Genomic DNA, 17,895 nt, shown 5'->3' on the forward strand with positions numbered 1-17,895 from the left:
TACAAAATATAGATAAAACTGGAAGTTGCCAAGTATGGAGAGAGAAACGAGTTGCTGACTCTTCAGTTTGTTGTTTTTGAGGGACAGTCTCATTATTCAATCCTGAGTAGCTTGTAATTTGCTAAATAGACTAGGTTGGCTTCAAACACCATCACCCTCTGCCTAGAGGTATGGCCTACCCCAAAATAGACTAAATATAACTTTAGAATGAAAAGATTAGGGAAGGCACTCCAGCCCTGTGAAGGGATCACACACTATCAATTCACGGATTTCACAGCTTGGGGAACCTCCAAACTCTGGATGTGCCACCAGGAAACACTAAACAAAGTCCTGAATCCAAGACACCAGTCAAAGATTCTCTAGTGAAGTGTTCAGGGAAGAGCTTGGCCAGGTGTTGAAGATGTCCATTGATAGGCTTTACAGCATGATCTCAAGTACCAACTTGTCTGACAGCAAGTAGAGAGAAGGTACTAGAAAGTCAGGTAAGAGGACCACCAACTTGTCAAGGGTATTTTGCAAAAGTCTTTGCTGCTTCTTTCAGGAGGCAACAGGGGCACATTCAAACTCCTCTCAGAATTTCTCAGCATGATTGCATAACTTTCTAGGTTCCAGCACTCAGGGCCATGTACATGAGTCTTGTGTTGCTGCTGGTATGAGCCCCATGGGTGCTCTGTATCCCTGCATCAACAGCACTAGCCCAGCTTGCCCAGGACATCCAGAGTTCATGTGGTAGTTCTTGGCTCAAAGATAAATACAACTGCACAGAGTGGTGGATCAGCCTGATGCAGGCAGGGTCCAGCTGCTTCTTCCCCAGGCAGTTGTTGCGGCTGTACTACTTGTACAGCTTTTCATGGGTGAATTGCGCTGGGAACAGGTGCTACAGCAGATGAGAGGCAAAGTTGGCAAAGGACAGGCTGATCTCATAGATGATGGGCAGCAGCTTCTTGCTCATAAGGCAGTGTGAGTCTGGCACCTCAAAGTCAAGCTTTGGAAGCTCCAGCTTGTCAAAGATAATGGGCACCAGCCAGATCTTCTTCGAGTGCTACCCAGGCCACTGACATTCCTGCTGCACTGCTGCAAGGTAGAAATTGTTCTCTACCTTGACAACTGAGATGTCCTCTGGAAGGCTAGAGGAGTCCTGGCATTCTTCCTGAGGTGCCTCACCCTCACTGCCTCCCTCTAGGGGCAGGCCCTCTCACTCATCATTGATGCACTGGGAACACTGCTGCAGTCAGCACTCCTCTTCCAGATCAGAGAAGAAGATATCCATGTAGTTGGGGATGATCTGCAACCTCTGGGGACTCAGCTCCTGCTTGCTGCCATCAACATAACAGCTGTATGTTTGTAGCCTACCAGTTCTGGGAAGAGCCATTGCACCAGGAACACAGCGAACTCACCTGAAGAAGAGGGTTCATCTAGGAACTCGGTGAGGTCCTGGTGTCCACCACATGGTTCAAGGCAATGGTAATACTGAGGTCCAGAGACAGTTTTCTCTTGGTTCTTGTCCAGAAAGTGACCTGCATACACTTAGTTGGCTTCAAAGAAGTTGGTGGCACAGCCATCTGTCTGTCTGTCTTCCATTTCCCTCTGGGCCCAGAAGCATCTGAAGAACTCGTTCAGTTGTCTCAACCACTCAGCCTGCCATACAACTGTGTCCTTCACAGAGGGATAATAGACCTGCACATAGGGATAATAGACATTCACATAGTTGCTGATGAGCTTGAAGGGCAATGACACTAGCTTCCTCTTGGTGGAAAAGCCACAGGCATGGCAGACACAGTAAAAACACATGTTGCTAAAGAGATCTGGGAATAACTTCACCAGTAGGCAAGAGGCTAAGTCGCACCAGGACAGGCACTGCTCCATGATTTGCTCCAGCTAAGCAGTAGTGAGCTATTACTCAGAGAGAGGCTAGCTCTTGACCACCAGCTCAGAAAGCTCACCTGCTCCTTGATGTAGAGATGTCCACCTTGCTGTGAAGCTGTGGCACGTTAGATGTGAGTGTGTGGAGCATATAGATCATCTTCAGGATCAGGAAGTAGACATTAGGGTTCCCATCAGTGGAAACTCCAGCATCACATTCCTGCTTCTGAGACTTGTTCAGCATACACAGAGGAGACAGGACTGTTACTGGAGTCCTCCTTTGCAAAGAGCTAGGAGGTGCTGAGCAGGTCTTCCAAAGAATGGTTCTGTTTCTCCAGGATCTTGTGGGAGATACTATACAGAGGGTTCTTTTAGGAAGGGGTGTTGGCCTCAGTAGAAGGCTCCTCTTCCGCAGGCCACACACTGCTCTCAATCCCAAGCCTGCTCTCCATGAATGTCCAAGCTACAGACCAGGAGAATGTGTATCCCCCTGCCTTTGATAGTCAGAAATAGATATTACTTTTATGTTCTCACATATTCACAAACACCCTAGACCTTGTGAGACTGAGATGGCATGAACAATTTTATATACTTGTTGGTAAAAATTTCTGTTTTGGAGGTAATTTGCACTTAACTTTAACCACAATCAGTATTTCTTAGAGAGACTTTACATGAATGCATTAATATATATCGATATAAATATTCATTAGGATAGTTAGACTTAGCCAAAATAACAGATACTAGTAAATCTGAATGTCCATCATAGAAATTATGTTTTAATAATTCAGAATGTATCTGTCACAATCTATTTTTTACTTTTTTTAATAAAATGCTACAGCACAAGTAATACATACAGATAGAACTGAGTTGTCTCAAAGTTCTAAAGATTGAGAATTTAGGGATTGGGTATCTTGGGATGTTCTTCTATATGTCCTCTTAAAAGAAATCAATCACAGTTCAAGACAGGGAGTTTGAGAGTAGAGAAGCAAAAGAGATGGAGAACCGATACCTATGAACTTCTCCTGAGTTCCATTTATCATTTGTCTGTGGATGAGAGAGATGGAGTTTTGTACTATAGATTGAATTTACAAAACAAATTTAAGGAGAACTGATTGAGTAAATGCACACCATACTATCTGATCATTAGACAATAGATCTCATGTCCCTAATAGTTCACAAATGTTCAGTAAGAAAGATGATGACCCGATCACCATGATTATATTACTAATCAGAGAGGCAGAGGCAGGGACAGGAGCACAAACCAGACTTTTGAATGTAATTGAGGCTTTATGTCAATGTTTAGGGGTACACATGGTGTGCGTAAGTTTGCTTGTAGGGGCCAAAAGGCAGATTTGAGTGTCATTCTTTAAGTGCCTTCTTCCTTTGAGACGGGCTTTCTCATGGGCCTGGAGTTTCACTAAACAGGATACAGAAGCATACCAGTGAGCTGCCAGGGATCTTCTGCTTCCATTTTCCCTCCTTCCATTGCTGGAGTTACTGGTATGAACACAAATGGCCAGATACGTAAGAGGGCTCTAGAGATCTAAATCAGATCATCCCACTTGAATGAAAAACCTTTTTCTAGTTAAGCGACTTCTCCAGCTCTTTCTTTTTCTTTTTAATTGTATATTTTATTTACATTTCAAATGTTATCACCTTTCCCAGTTTCCACCCCTTCTGGAAACCCACTATACCATCTTCCCTTTCCCTGATTCTATGAAGGTGTTCCTCCACCCACCCACACATTCCCACCCCCTTGATTCCTCTACACTGGGGCATCTATAGAGCCTTCATAAGACCAAGGATGTCTCCTACCGTTAATGCATGACAAGGCTATCCTCCGCTATATGTGCAGCTGGAAGCCATGTATACTCCTTTGTTGATGGATTATTCCCTGGGAGTTTTGGGAGGTCTGGTTCATTGATATTGTTGTTTTACCTATGGGGTTGCAAACCCCTTCAACTCCTTCAGTCTTTTCTCTAACTCCTCTATTGGGGACCCCATACTTACTCCATTAGATGGCTGTGAACATTCCACCTCTGTAAGGCTCTGGCAGGGCCTCTCAGGAGACAGTTATCTCAGACTCCTTTCATCATGCACTTCTTGGCATCCACAATAGTTTCTGTGCTTGGTAACTATATATGGGATGGATCTCCAGGTAGGATAGTCTCTGGATGGCCTTTCCTTCAGGCTCTGCTCTATCTCCATATTTGCTCCCATGAGTATTTTGTTCTCTTTCTAAGATGGACCGATGCACCCACACTTTGGTCTTCCTTCTTCTTAAGGTTCTTGTGGTCTGTGAATTGTATCTTGGCTATTTGGAGCTTTTAGGCTAATATCAACTTATCAGTGAGTGTATACAATGTGTGTTCTTTTGTGATTGGGTTACTTCACTCAGGATGATATTTTCTAGTTCTATCCATTTGCCTAAGAATTTCATGAATTCATCATTTTTAGTAGCTGAGTACTACTCCATTGCATAAATGTACTACATTTGCTGTGTTCATTCCTCTATTGAAGAACTGGGTTCTTTCCACCTCTGTCAATTATAAATAAGGCTGCTATGAACATAGTGGAGTATCCTTATTACATGTTGGAGCATCTTCTGGATATAAGTCAAGGAGTAGTATTGCTGGGTCCTCAGGTAGTACTTTGTCCAATATTCTGAGGAAGCACCAAACTGATTTCCAGAGTGGTTGTACCAGATTGCAACCCCACAAGCAATGGAGGAGTGTTCCTGTTTCTTATCTTCCTCACCAGCATCTTCTCTCACCTGAGTTTTTGATTTTAGACATTCTGACTGGTTTGAGGTGAAATCTCAGCATTGTTTTGATTTGCATTTCCCTGATGACTAAGGTTGCTGAACATTTCTTTATGTGCTTCTTGGCCATTCAATATTCCTAAGTTGAAAATTCTTTGTTTAGCACTGTACCCCATTTTTAATCGGGTATTTGATTCTCTGGAGTCTAAGTTCTTGAGCGCTTTGTATATACTGGATATTAGAGCTCTCTCGGATGTAGGGATGGTAAAGATCTCTTGCCAATTTCTTGGTTGCCTTTTTGTCCATTGACAGTGTCCTTTGCTTTGTACTTTGTCTTACAGAAGCTTTGCAATTTTCTGAGGTAACATTTGTCGATTCTAGGTCTTAGACAATAAGCTGTTGATATTCTGTTCAGGAATTTTTCCCCTGTGTCCAAATGTATGAGGCTCTTCCCTACTTTCTCCTCTTTAAGTTTTAGTGTATCTGGTTTTATGTGGAGGTTCTTGATCAATTTGGACTTGAGCTTTGTATAAGGAGATAAGAATGGATCAATTTGCAACTTCTACATGCTGACCACCAATTTAACCAGCACCAACTGTTAAAAATGCTGTCTTTTTTCTACTGGATGGCTTAAGCTCTTTTGTCAAATATCAAGTGACCATACATGTGCGGGTTCATTGCTGGTCTTCAATTCTATTCCACTGATCTTCCTGCCTATCTCAATACCAATACCATGCAGTTTTTATCACTAGTGCTCTGTAATACAGCTTGAGGTCAGGGATGATGATTCCCCTAGAAGTTCTTTTATTGTTGAGAATAGTTTTCACTATCTTAGGTTTCTTGTTATTCAAAATGAATTTGCAAATTCCTTTTTCTAACACTATGAAGAATTGAGTTGGAATTTTGATGGGGATTGCATTTAATATGTAGATTGCTTTCAGCAAGATGCCCATATTTACTATATTAATCATGTAAATCCATGAGCATGGACATTTTTCCATCTTCTGAGATCTTATTTAATTTCTTTCTTCAGAGACTTGAAGTTCTTTTCATAAAGATCTTTCACTTGCTTGGATAGTCACACCAAGGTATGTAATATAATTTATGACTACTGTGAAGGGTGTCATTTCCCTAATTTCTTTCTCGGGCTGTATATCCTTTGAGTAGAAGAAGGCTAATGATTTGTTTTTGTTAATTTTATAGCCAGCAACTTTGCTGAAGTAGTTTATCAGCTTCAGGAGTTCTCTGGTGGAATTTTGGGGTCACTTATGTATATGACCATATCATCTGCAAATACTGCTATTTTGACTTCTTCCTTTCAAATTTGTATCTCTTTGACATCTTTTTGTTGTCTAGTTGCTCTAGCTAGAACTTCGAGTACTATACTGAATAGATAGGGTGAGAGTGGGCAGCCTTGTTTAGTTACTGATTTTAGTGGGATTGCTACAAGTTTCTCTCAATTGAGTTTGATGTTGGCTACTGGTATGCTATATATTGCTTTTACTATGTTTGGGTATGGCCTTGAATTCCTGATGTTTCAAAGTCTTTTAACATGAATTTTTTTCAAGTGCTTTTTCATCATCTAATGAAATGAGCATGTGTTTTTTTTTTCTTTGAGTTTATTTATGTAGTGGATTAAGTTGATGGATTTACTTATATTCAACCATTGCTGTATCCCTCAGATGAATTCTACTTGATTATGGTGAATGATCCTTTTGATGTGTTCTTATATTCGGTTGGAAAGAATTTCATTGAGTATTTTTGCATCAATATTCATAAGGGAGATTGGTCTAAAGTTCTCTTTCTTTCTTTGGTCTTAGTGTGGCTTAGGTATAAGCTTAATTGTGGGTTCATAGAACAAATAGGGTATTTTTCCTTCTGTTTCTATTTTTGTAATAGTTTGAAGAGTATTGGTATTAGGTCTTCTTTAAATGTCTGATAGAATTCTCCACTAAACCCATATGGTCCTGGGCTTTTTCTGGTTGGAAATATATTAATGACTGCTTCTATTTCTTTAGGGGTTATGGGACTGTTTACATTATTTATCTCACCCTGTTTTAAGTTTTCCAGCTGGTTTGTATCAATTTCATCCAGATTTTCCGATTTAGTTGAGTATAAACTTTTGCAGTATGATCTGATGATTTTTTTGATTTCCTTGGTTTCTGTTGTTATGTCTCCCATTTTATTTCTGATTTTATTAATTTGAATACTGTCTCTGTTCCCTCTGGTTATTCTGGCTAAGGGTTTATCTATCTTGTTGATTTTTAATCAGTTACTGGTTTTGTTAATTCTTTGTATAGTTTTATTTGTATGTATTTGGTTGATTTCAGCCCTGAGTTTGAGTATTTCCTATGGTCTATTCCTCTTGGGTGTATTTACTTCTTGTTCTAGAGCTTTCAGGTGTGATGTCAAGATGCAAATGCAAGCTCTCTCCAGTTCTTTTTGGAGGCACTTAGAGCTATGTGTTTTCTTCTTACTACTACTTTTATTGTGTCCCATAAGTTTTGGTATGATGTGTCTTCATTTTCATTAAATTCTAAAAAGTCTTCAATTTCTTTCTTTCTTCCTTCCTTCCTTCCTTCCTTCCTTCCTTCCTTCCTTCCTTCCTTCCTTTCTTCCTTGAATAAGTTATCATTGAGTAGAGCATCGTTCAGCTTCCATATATATGTATATTTTCCATTGTTTTTGTTGGAATTTAAGACTAGCCTGAGTCCCTGGTGACCTGAATGAGTGCATGGGATCATTTGAGTCTTCTTTTATCTGTTGTAGTCTATTTTTGACCAACTATATGATCACTTTTGGAGAAGGTACCATGAGGTGCTGAGAAGTTATATTCTTTTGCTTTAGGATGAAATGTTCTATAAATATCTGTTAGATCCATTTGGTTCATAACTTCTGTTAGTCTCACTGTGTCTTTGATAAGTTTCTGTTTCCATGGTCTGTCCATTGCTGAGAGTGGGTTTGAAATCTCCCACTGTTATTGTATGGGGTGTGATGTATGCTTTGAGCTTTAGTAAGGCTTCTTTTGTGAATTTGGGTGCCCTTGACTTTGGAACATAGATGTTCAGAATTAAGAGTTCATCTTAGCAGATTTTTTCCTTTGATCAGTATGAAGTTTCCTTCCTTATCCTGTTTGATAACTTGGTTGAAAGTCAGTATTATTCAATACTAGAATGAATATTCCAGCTGGTTTCTTGGACCATTTGCTTGGAAGTTTGTTTTCCAGCCTTTTACTCTGAGGTAGTGTCTGTCTTTGTCACTGAGGTGCATTTCCTATATGTAGCAAAATGCTGGATCTGGTTCACCCATCCAGTCTTTTATTCTATGTTTTTTTTTTATTTATTTATTGAGGAATTGAGTCTATTGATGTTAAGAGATATTAAGAAAAAGCAATTGTTACTTCCTGTTATTTTTGTTGTTAGAGGTACAATTATGTTTCTGTGGTTATCTTCTTTTAGGTTTGTTGAAAGATTATTTTCTTGCTTTTTCTAGGGTATAGTTTCCCTCTTTGTGTTGGTGTTTGTTATCCTTTGTAGGGCTGGTTTTGTGGAAAGATATTGTGTAAATTTGGTATTGTCATGGAATATATTGCTTTCTCTGTCTTGGGTAATTGAGAGTTTTGCTGGGAATAGTAGTCTGGCCTGGATTTATGTTCCCTTAGTGTCTGTATGACATCGGCCCAGTATGTTCTAACTTTCATAGTCTCTGGTGAGAAGTCTGATGTAATTCTTATAGGCCTGCCTTTTTATGTTACTTGACATTTTTCCCTTACTGCTTTTAATATGCTTTCTTTGTTTAATGCATTTGGTGTTTTGATTATTATGTGATGGGAAGAATTTCTTTTCTGGTTCAAACCATTTGGATTTCTGAAGGCTTCTTGTATGTTCATGGGCATCTCTTTCTTTAGGTTAAGGAAGTTTTCTTCTATAATTTTGTTGAAGATATTTATTGGCCTTTTAAGGTGGGAATCTTTGTTTTGGGTGAGGAGCTTTTTGCATTTTGCATTTTCTTTGACTGTTGTGTCAATGTTTTCTATGATATCTTCTGCCCCTAAGATTCTCTCTTGTATCTCTTGTATTATATTTTTGATGCTTGCCTCTATTACTCTTGATCTCTTTCCTAGGTTTTTAAACTCCATGGTTGTCTCCTTTTGTGATTTCTTTATTGTTTCTATTTCCATTTTTAGATCTTGGATCATTTTGTTCATTTCCCTCACCTGTTTGATTGTGTTTTCCTTTAATTTTTTAAAGAGATTTTTGTGTTTCTTCTTTAAGGTTTTCTACCTGTTTTTCTGTGTTCACCTGTATTTCTTTAAGTGAGTTAATTATGTCCTGCTTAAATTCCTCTATCACCATCATGAGAAGTAATTTTAGATCTGAATCTTGCTTTTCATGTGTGGTGATGTATCCAGGACCTGCTATGGTGGGAGAATTGGGTTCTGATGATGCCAAGTAACCTTGTTTTCTGTTGTGTATGTTCTTAAACTTGCCTCCCACTATCTGATTATCTCTAGTTCGCTCTGCCCTCATTATATCTGACTGGAGCTTGTCCTTCCTGTAATTCTCACTGTGTCCAAACTCTTCATAGACCAACTGTGTCTGTGATTCTGTGATCCTGTGACTCTGAGATTCTGGGTTTGTCAGAGTTCCAGGGAGTCAAGCTGCCTCTAGGACCTTGAGAACATGGTTTGTCCAAGCTCCTAGTGTCCTGTGATCCTGTGATCCTGTGATTCTGGGTATGTTAGAGTGCCTAAGATTTGAGCCTCTTCTGGGTGCTGTGGCCTTGGCTCTGGAGTTCATGCCCAAGATAAATTGTCACAAACAGGAAGGAACCTGACTCACTGGTCAGGTAGAGTTCCTGTGTCCCTAGATCCTGCTGCTTCTAGGTATTCCCAGTGGTGTTGGAACAGATATTGTGTCCTACCTCACTCATATACCTATATGCTTAGCATGTTAGAACACCTAGGAGTAGAGCCTCCTCTGTGTGCTGTGGGACTGGCTACAGAGTTCCAACACAAGGTAAACTGTCACAGACTGGAGTGCACTTCTCCAGCTCTTAAGTGTTTTAATAAGATTTTTAATACAGGATTATTTTCAAAGTTTCTTAAAATTTTTAAAGAAAATTTGTTCCCTGAACCTTCAACAAAATGTTGGGTTGCTATTCTTAAGAGAAAATTGTATGTATAATTTATTCTACATAAAAACAAGTACCATGTTTGCAATATTCTTTTATCTGTCATCAAGTTATATATAACTTATCAAGATATTTTATGATTCATACTCAGTGATGTACTTACATGATCAGAGACTTTTAGGAATCAACTTCATTACTCATTTAAGCAGCTCAGAAATGTAAGGAGTCCAGTGTATTTACATCATTGTTGTAAGCCTTTAATTACAATGAAGATATGAACAAAGTAATCTTTTTTTAAGTGTCAGCAATCTATTTTTTTATTAAAGCAAGAGGAAATTTTACTCTTTTTATGTAATCATTTATTACAAGATTTACTCATTACATATTAATGTACTGCAGCCATCTTCAGACCAGAAAAAGACATTGGATCACATTACACATGGTTGTGAGCCACCATGTAATTGCTGGTAATTGAACCTAAGATCTCTGAAAGAGCAGTCAGTGCTCAGCTGCTGAGCCATCTCTCTAGCCCACTATCAATTTTTTTGATATATATTATTTTTATTTATTTATTTTAAACTCCAGATTTTATTCCGCTCTCAGTCCACCCTCCAAATGTTCTGCATCCCATACTTCCTCCCTGCTCCCTGTCTCCACAAGGATGTCCCCACCCTCCACCCCCACCCCACGAGACCCCTAAACTCCCTGGGGTTGGTGCATCTTCTCTGACTAAACCAAGACCCAGCAGTCCTCTGTTGTGTATGTGTTGGGGTCCTCATATCAGCTGGCATATGCTGCTTGGATGGTTTTCCAGTATCTGAGAGTTCTCCGGGGTCCAGGTTAATTGAGACTTCTGGTCCTACAGGGTCACCCTCCTCCTCAGTTTCTTCCTGCTTTCCTGTAATTTAACCACAGGGGTCAGCAGCTTCTGTCCATTGGTTGGGTGCAAATATCTGCATCTGACTCTTTCAGCTGATTGTTTGGTCTTTTGGAGGGCATTCATTATACATTGCTTTTTTTGAGCACTCCACAGACTCCTTAATAGATTCAGGTCTTGGGGCCTTCTCATGAAATGGATGCTACTTTGGGCCTGTCACTGAATCTTCTTTTCCTCAGGCTGCTCTCCATTTCTGTTCTTCCATGTAGTTCTTTCAAACAAGAACAATTATGAGTCATTGTTTTGACTGTGGGATGACAAATCCATCCCTCATTGATGCCCTGTCTTTCTACTGGAGGAGGGCTCGACAAGTTCCCTCTCCCCAATATAGGGCATTTCATCTAATGTCCCTTTGTTTGAATCCTGAGAGTCTCTCACCTCCCAGGTCTCTGGTACATTGTGAAGGGTCCCCCCAACCTCCTACCTCCTCATTTTGCATGTTTCCATTATTTCTGCTGGCCCTCAGGGATTTCAATCTTTTTCCCCCAGTCAATACCTGGTCATATTTCCCTTCCATGTCCCTCCCTATTCTCTATGGTTGCTTTCTTCTCACTCCCAACTTGAACTGAGGCATCCTCAGTTGAGCCCTTCTGCTTGAAGACCTTTTTGAGCTCTGTGCACTATATCTTGAGTGTTTGACACTTTTTTTCTTTCTTTCTATCGTTCTTTCTTTCTTTCCTTCTTTGTTTGTTTTTGATTTGTTTTTGTTTTGTTTGTTTCTTTTTTGTTTGTTTGTTTTTGTTTTTGTTTTGCTTGTAGTCACTTCTTAGTGAGTACATACCATGCATGTCCTTTTGGGTCTGAGTTGCCTCACTCAGGATGATATTTTCTAGTTCTATCCATTTGCCTTCAAAACTCAGAATGCCTTCATTCTTAATGGCTGAGTAGTATTCCATTGTGTAAACGAACCACATATTTTATTTTTTTATTTTATTCGATATTTTATTTACAATTCAAATTTTATCCCATTTCCTCCTTTCCCCTCCAAAACCCCATTTATCCCATCCCCTTCCCTGTGCTCACTAACCCACCACTCCTGTTTCCCTTTCCTGGCATTCTGCTACACTAGGATATCAAGCCTTCACAAGACCAAGCGCCTCTCCTCTCATTGATGTGCTGTAAGGCCATCCTCTGTTACATATGCAGCTGGAGCCATGGGTCCCTCCATGTGTACTGTGGTTGGTGGTTTAGGCCCTGGGAGCTCTGGGGATACTGGGTGGTTCGTATTATTGCTCCTCTTATGGGGCTGCAAACTTCTTAAGCTCCTTGGGTCCTTTTTCTAGCTGATCTTTAACAAAGGGGCTAAAACCATCCAGTGGAAAAAAAGACAGCATTTTCAACAAATGGCACTGGTTCAACTGCCACTTAGCATGCAGAAGAATGCTAATCAATCCATTCTTAATCTCCTTGTACAAAACTCAAGTCCAAATGGATCAAGGACCTCCTCATAAAACGAGATATACTGAAACTAATACAAAAGAGAATGGGGTCTATATGAATTACTTACTGCTATGAATTTTCCTCATAGCATTGCTTTCAGTGTGTCTCATAAATTTGGGTCTGATGTGTCAACATTTTCATTAAATTCCAGAAAATCTTTAATTTCTTTCTTTATTTCTTCCCTGAACAAGTTATCATTGAATAGATGATGATGATGATGATGATGATGATGATGATGATGATGATGATGATAATAATAAAAACCTAATACAAAAGAAAAAGCCTCTTGCACATGGGTATAGGGGAAAATTTCCTGAACAGAACACCAATAGCTTATGGTCTAGGATAAAAAATTGACAAATGGGACCTCATAAAATTACAAAGCATCTGTAAGGCAAAGGACACTGTCATTAGGACAAAATGGCAACCAACAGATTGGGAAAAGATCTTTACCAATCCTATATCTAATAGAGGGCTAATATCCAACATATACAGATAACTCAAAAAGCTAGACCCCAGAGAACAAAATAACCCTATTTAAAAAATGAGGTACAAAGGTAAACAAAGAATTCTCAATTGAGAAATACTGAATGGTTGAGAAGCACCTAAAGAAATGTTCAACATCCTTAGTCATCAGGGAAATGTAAATCAAAACAACCCTCAGATTCCACCTCATACCAGTCAGAATGGCTAAGATCAAAAACTCAGGTGACATCATCCTAAGGGAGGTAACCCAAACACACATGGTATGCACTCACTGATAACTGGATATTAGCCCAGAAGTTCAGAATAACTAAGATACAATTCACAGACCACATTAAGTTCAAGAAGAACCATGTTTCCTGTATCCATTCTTCTGTCATGGGACATCTGTCTGGATTGTTTCCAACTTCTGGCTATCACAAACAAGGCTGTAATGGACATAGTGGAAAACATGCCTCTGTGGCATGGTGGGGCATCTTTTGGGTATAATCCTAAGAGTGATATTGCTGGGTGTTCAGGTAAATCTATTTCCAACTTTCTGAGGAACCTCCAGATTGATTTTTCCGAGTGTCTGTACCAGTTTACAATCACCCCAGCAATGAAGGAGCATTCCTCTTTCTCCACATCCTCACCAATATGTGCTGTCACCTGAAGTTTTGATCTTAGCTGTTCTAATTTGTATAATATAGAAAATCAGGGTCTTTCTGATTTGCATTTCTCTGAATACTAAGGAACATTTCTCTAGGTGTTTCTCAGGCTTTAGCTGTGAATTTTTGATTGGGTTGTTTGGGGTTTTTTGGTGGCTAGCTTCTTGAGTTCTTTATATATTTTGGATATTAGCTCTCTATCAGATGTGAAGTTAGTGAAGATTTGTTCCCAATCTGTAGGTTGCCGATTTGCCTTATTGGCTATATCTTTTGCCTTACAGGAGCTTTCCAGGTTCATTAGGTTCCATTTATCAATTCTTTATCTTAGAGTGTGAGCCACCAGAGTTCTGTTTAGAAAATTTAACCCCTGTGCCAATGGGTTCAAGGCTCTTCCAAACTTTCTCTTCTATTATATTCAGTGTATCAGTATTTATGTTGAGGTCCTTGATCCACATGGACTTGAGCTTTGTGCAATTGACAAATATTGGTCTATTTTCACTTTTCATATCAACAGCCAGTTAGACCAGCACCATTTGTTGAAGATGCTTTCTTTTTTTTCCATTGTATAGGCTTGCCTCTTTGTCAAAGATCAAGTATCTATAAGCCTTTGGTTTTATTTCTAGGTCTTCAATTCTATTCCATTCATCCAGGTGTCTGTCTCTGTACAATACAATGCATTTTTATCACTATTGCTCTGTAGTAAAGCTTGAGGTCAGGGATGGTGAGTTCCTTAGCCATTCTTTTATTCTTAAGTACTGTTTTCACTATTCTGGGTTTTTTGCCTTTCCAGATGAATATAAGAATTGCCTTTTCTATGTCGTTGAAGAATTGTGATGGGATTTTGATGGGGAATGCACTGAATCTGTAGATTGACTTTGGTAGGATGTTCATTTTTACTACATCCATTCTGCCAATGCATGAGCATGTGAGATTGCTCCATTTTCTGTTATCATACAGATCTTTCACTTGTTTGGTTAGAGTTACCCCAAAATGTTTTATATTATTTGTAGCTATTGTGAAGTGACTTGTTTCCCTAATTTCTTTCTCAGCCTGTTTATCATTTGTATAAAAGGCTACTAATTTATTTGAGTTAATTTTACATCTGGCCACTTTGCTCAAGTTGTTGATCAGCTGGAGAAGTTCTCTGGTAGAGTTTATGGGGTCACTTATGTATACCATCATATCATCTGAAAATAGTGATACCTTTATTTCTTCTTTGCCAATTTGTATCCACTTTATCTCTTTTTCTTGTCTGATTGTTCTAGCTAGCAATTCAAGTACTTTATTGACTAGATATGGGGAGAGTGGGCATCATTGTCTTGTCCTCAATTTTAGTGTGATTATTTCAATTTTCTCTCCATTTAATTTGATGTTGGCTGTTAGTTTGCTGTAAATATCTTCTATTATGTTTAGGTATGAGTTTTGAATTCCTAATCTCTTTAGTACTCTTAACATGAAGGGGTGTTGGATTCTGTCAAATGTTTTTTAGGCATCTAAGAAGATGATCATGTGATTTTTTTTCTTTGAGTTTGTTTATACAGTGTTACATTAATGGATTTCTGTATATTGAACCAACCTTGCATCCCTGGGATGAAGCATACTTGATCATAGTGAATTATGTTTTGGATGTGTTCTTGTATTCAGTTTGCAAGAATTTTATTGAGTATTTTTGCAACGAGATTCATACCTGAGATTGCTCTGAAGTTCTCTTTTTTGGTTGGATCCTTGTGTGGTTTACGTATCAGAGTAATTGTGGCTTCATTAGAATGAATTAGGTTCCTTCTGTTTCTATTTTATGAAACAGGAATATTGGTATCACGTTGTCTTTGAAGGTCTGGTAGAATTCTGCACTAAATCCATCTGACCCTGTTTTTCTTTCTTCCTTCCTTCCTTCCTTCCTTCCTTCCTTCCTTCCTTTCTTTCTTTCTTTCTTTCTTTCTTTCTTTCTTTCTTTCTTTCTTTCTTTCTTTCTTTCTTTTTATTAGGAGGTTTTTAATGACTTCTATTTTCTTATGGGATATGGCCCTGTTAAGATACTTTACCTTCTCTTGATTTAACTTTGGTATATGTTATCTGTCTAGAAAACCATGCATTTTATCTAGATTTTCCAGTTTTGTTGAGTATAGGCTTTTGTAGTAGGATCTGATGATTTTTTGAATTTCCTGTTTCTCTTGTTATGTTTCCCTTTTTATTTCAGATTTTGTTAATTTGGATACTGTTTGACTAGGGGTTTATCTAGCTTGTTGATTCTCTCAAAGAACCAGCTTTTGTTTTTGTTGATTCTTTGTATTGTTCTCTTTGTTTCTATTTGGTTAATTTCAGGCCTGAATTTGACAATTTCCTGCCTTCTACTCCTCTTGGGTGTGTTTGATTCTCTTTGTTCCGGATCTCTCAGGTGTGCTGTTAAATTGCTAGTGTAAAATCTCTCCAGTTTATTTACCAGGGCACTTACTGCTATGAATTTTCCTCATAGCACTGCTTTCAGGGAGTCGCATAAATTTGGGTCTGCTGTGTCAACATTTTCATTAAATACCAGAAAGTCTTTCATTTCTTTCTCTCATTCTTCCCTGAACAAGTTATCATTGAGTAGAGAATTGTTCAGTATCCACGTTTACGTGGGCTTTCTGTTTTGTTTTTTTGGGTTTTTTTTGGTTTGTTTTTTGTTTGTTTGGTTGGTTGGTTTTGCTGTTATTGAAGACCAGCCTTAGGCCATGGTGATCTGATTTGATGCATGAAGTTATTTCAGTCTTCTTGTATTGGTTGAAGGTTGTTTTGTGACCAACAAGGTGCTGAGAAGAAAGTGTGTTCTTTTGTTTTAGGGCAAAATGCTCTGTAGATATCTATTAAATCCATTTGGTTCATAACTTCTATTAGTTTCACTGTGTCTCTGTTTAGTTTCTGTTTCAATGACCTGTCCACTGGTGAGAATAGGGTATTGAAGTCTCCCAGTATTACTGGGTGGGGTTCAATGTGTGTTTTGGGCTTTCATAAAGTTGCTTTTATGAATGTGGGTACTCTTTACATTAGGGGCATAGATGTTCAGAATTGAGACTTTCTTTTGGTGGATTTTCTTGTTGATAGATATGAAGTGTGTTTCCTTATCATGTTTTGTAACTTTTGGTTGAAAGTCTATTTTATTGGGTATTAGGATGGCAATTCCAGTTTGTTTCCTGGGACCATTTGCTTGGAAGACCTTTTTCCAACCTTTTACTCTGAGATAGTATATGTCTTTGTTATTGACCAATGTTTCTTGTATGCAGCAAAAGGCTGGATCTTGTTTGTGTATCCAATCTGTTAGCTTATTTTTTTTTTTTATGGGTGAGTTGAGTCAGTTAATATTGAGAGGTATTAAGGCAGATAATTGTTGGTTCTTGATATGTTTGTTTTGATAGGTGGCTTTATGTGCTTGTGGTTCTCTCCTTTTGACTTTGTTGTGAGATGCTTAATATTATTTCTATTCTTTGGTATAGGTACCTTTCTTGTGTTAGAATTTTCCTTCTAGAATCCTGTATAGGGCTGGATTGGTAGATAGGTACTGTTTGACATTGGTTTGGGCCTGAAATATTTTGATTTCTCCATCTATGCTGATTGAGTGTTTTGTAGTAGTCTAGGCTAGCATTTATGTTCTCTTAGAGTCTGCATGACTTCTGAGTAGCCTCTTCTGGCTTTTATAGTCCCTGTTGAGAAGACTGGTGTAATTCTGATAGGTCTACCTTATATGTTACTTGGCCCTCTTCACTTGCAGCTTTTAATAATCTTTCTTTGTTCTGTGGGTTTAGTTTTTTAATTATTATGTGACAAGAGGATTTTCTTTTCTGGTCTCATTTATTTGGTTTTTCTATATGCTTCTTGTACCTTTTTGGTTATCTCTTTCTTTAGGTTGGGTAAGTTTTCTTCTATGATTTTGTTGAAGACATTTTCAGGTCCTTTAAGTTGGAATCTTTATTTTCCTCTATTCCAATTATTCTTAAATTTGGGCTTTTAATTGTGTCCTGAGTTTTTTTATGTTGTGAATTTTCTTTGACAGTTGTGTCAATCTGTTCTATGGTATCTTCTACACCTGAGATTCTCTCTTCTATCTATTGTATTCTGCTGGTGATACTTACATCTGTAATTCCTGGCCTCTTTCCTAGATTTTCCATTTCCAGGTTTTCTTCAATTCGTGTTTTGTATATTGTTTCTACTTCTACTTTTAGGTCTTGGGCTGCTTTATTCAATTCCTTCACCTGTTTGACTGTGTTTGCCTGTATTTCTTTCAATGAGTTATTTATGTCCTTCTTAAAGGACTCTATTATCTTCATGAGATAGGATTTTAGGTCAGCTTTCTGATTTTCAGATGTGTTGGTGTATTCAGGGCTTGCTGTGGTTTGAGTTCTGGGTTCTGACGATGCCCACATATTGGCTTCTGTTGCTTATGATCTTGTGCTTGCCTCTTGCCATCTGGTTGTCCCTGGTGCTTGCTGGTCTGGGTCATTTTGTCTGGAGTCTCCCTCTTTTGTCCCTGGGTTGCTTCAGATCTCTTGGTAGGCCTGTGGCCCTGGCTGTGGCAGACTACCTGTGGGGCCTTCTAACTGGGAACTCTTCAGAGGGACAGATAAGCTGCTGATCTTTTGTCAAGGCTGCAGTAGTTC

General features: G+C 38.7%; 1 pseudogene; it reads right to left on the reverse strand.

Annotated features, from left to right (window-relative positions):
- Nucleotides 1-271: 271 nt before the first annotated feature.
- Nucleotides 272-2,315, reverse strand: LOC116069501 (annotated as a pseudogene).
- Between the last annotated feature and the right edge of the window lie 15,580 nt (nt 2,316-17,895).

This window comes from Mastomys coucha, unplaced genomic scaffold (genome assembly GCF_008632895.1).
Source record: "Mastomys coucha isolate ucsf_1 unplaced genomic scaffold, UCSF_Mcou_1 pScaffold1, whole genome shotgun sequence".
Taxonomy (NCBI): domain Eukaryota; kingdom Metazoa; phylum Chordata; class Mammalia; order Rodentia; family Muridae; genus Mastomys; species Mastomys coucha.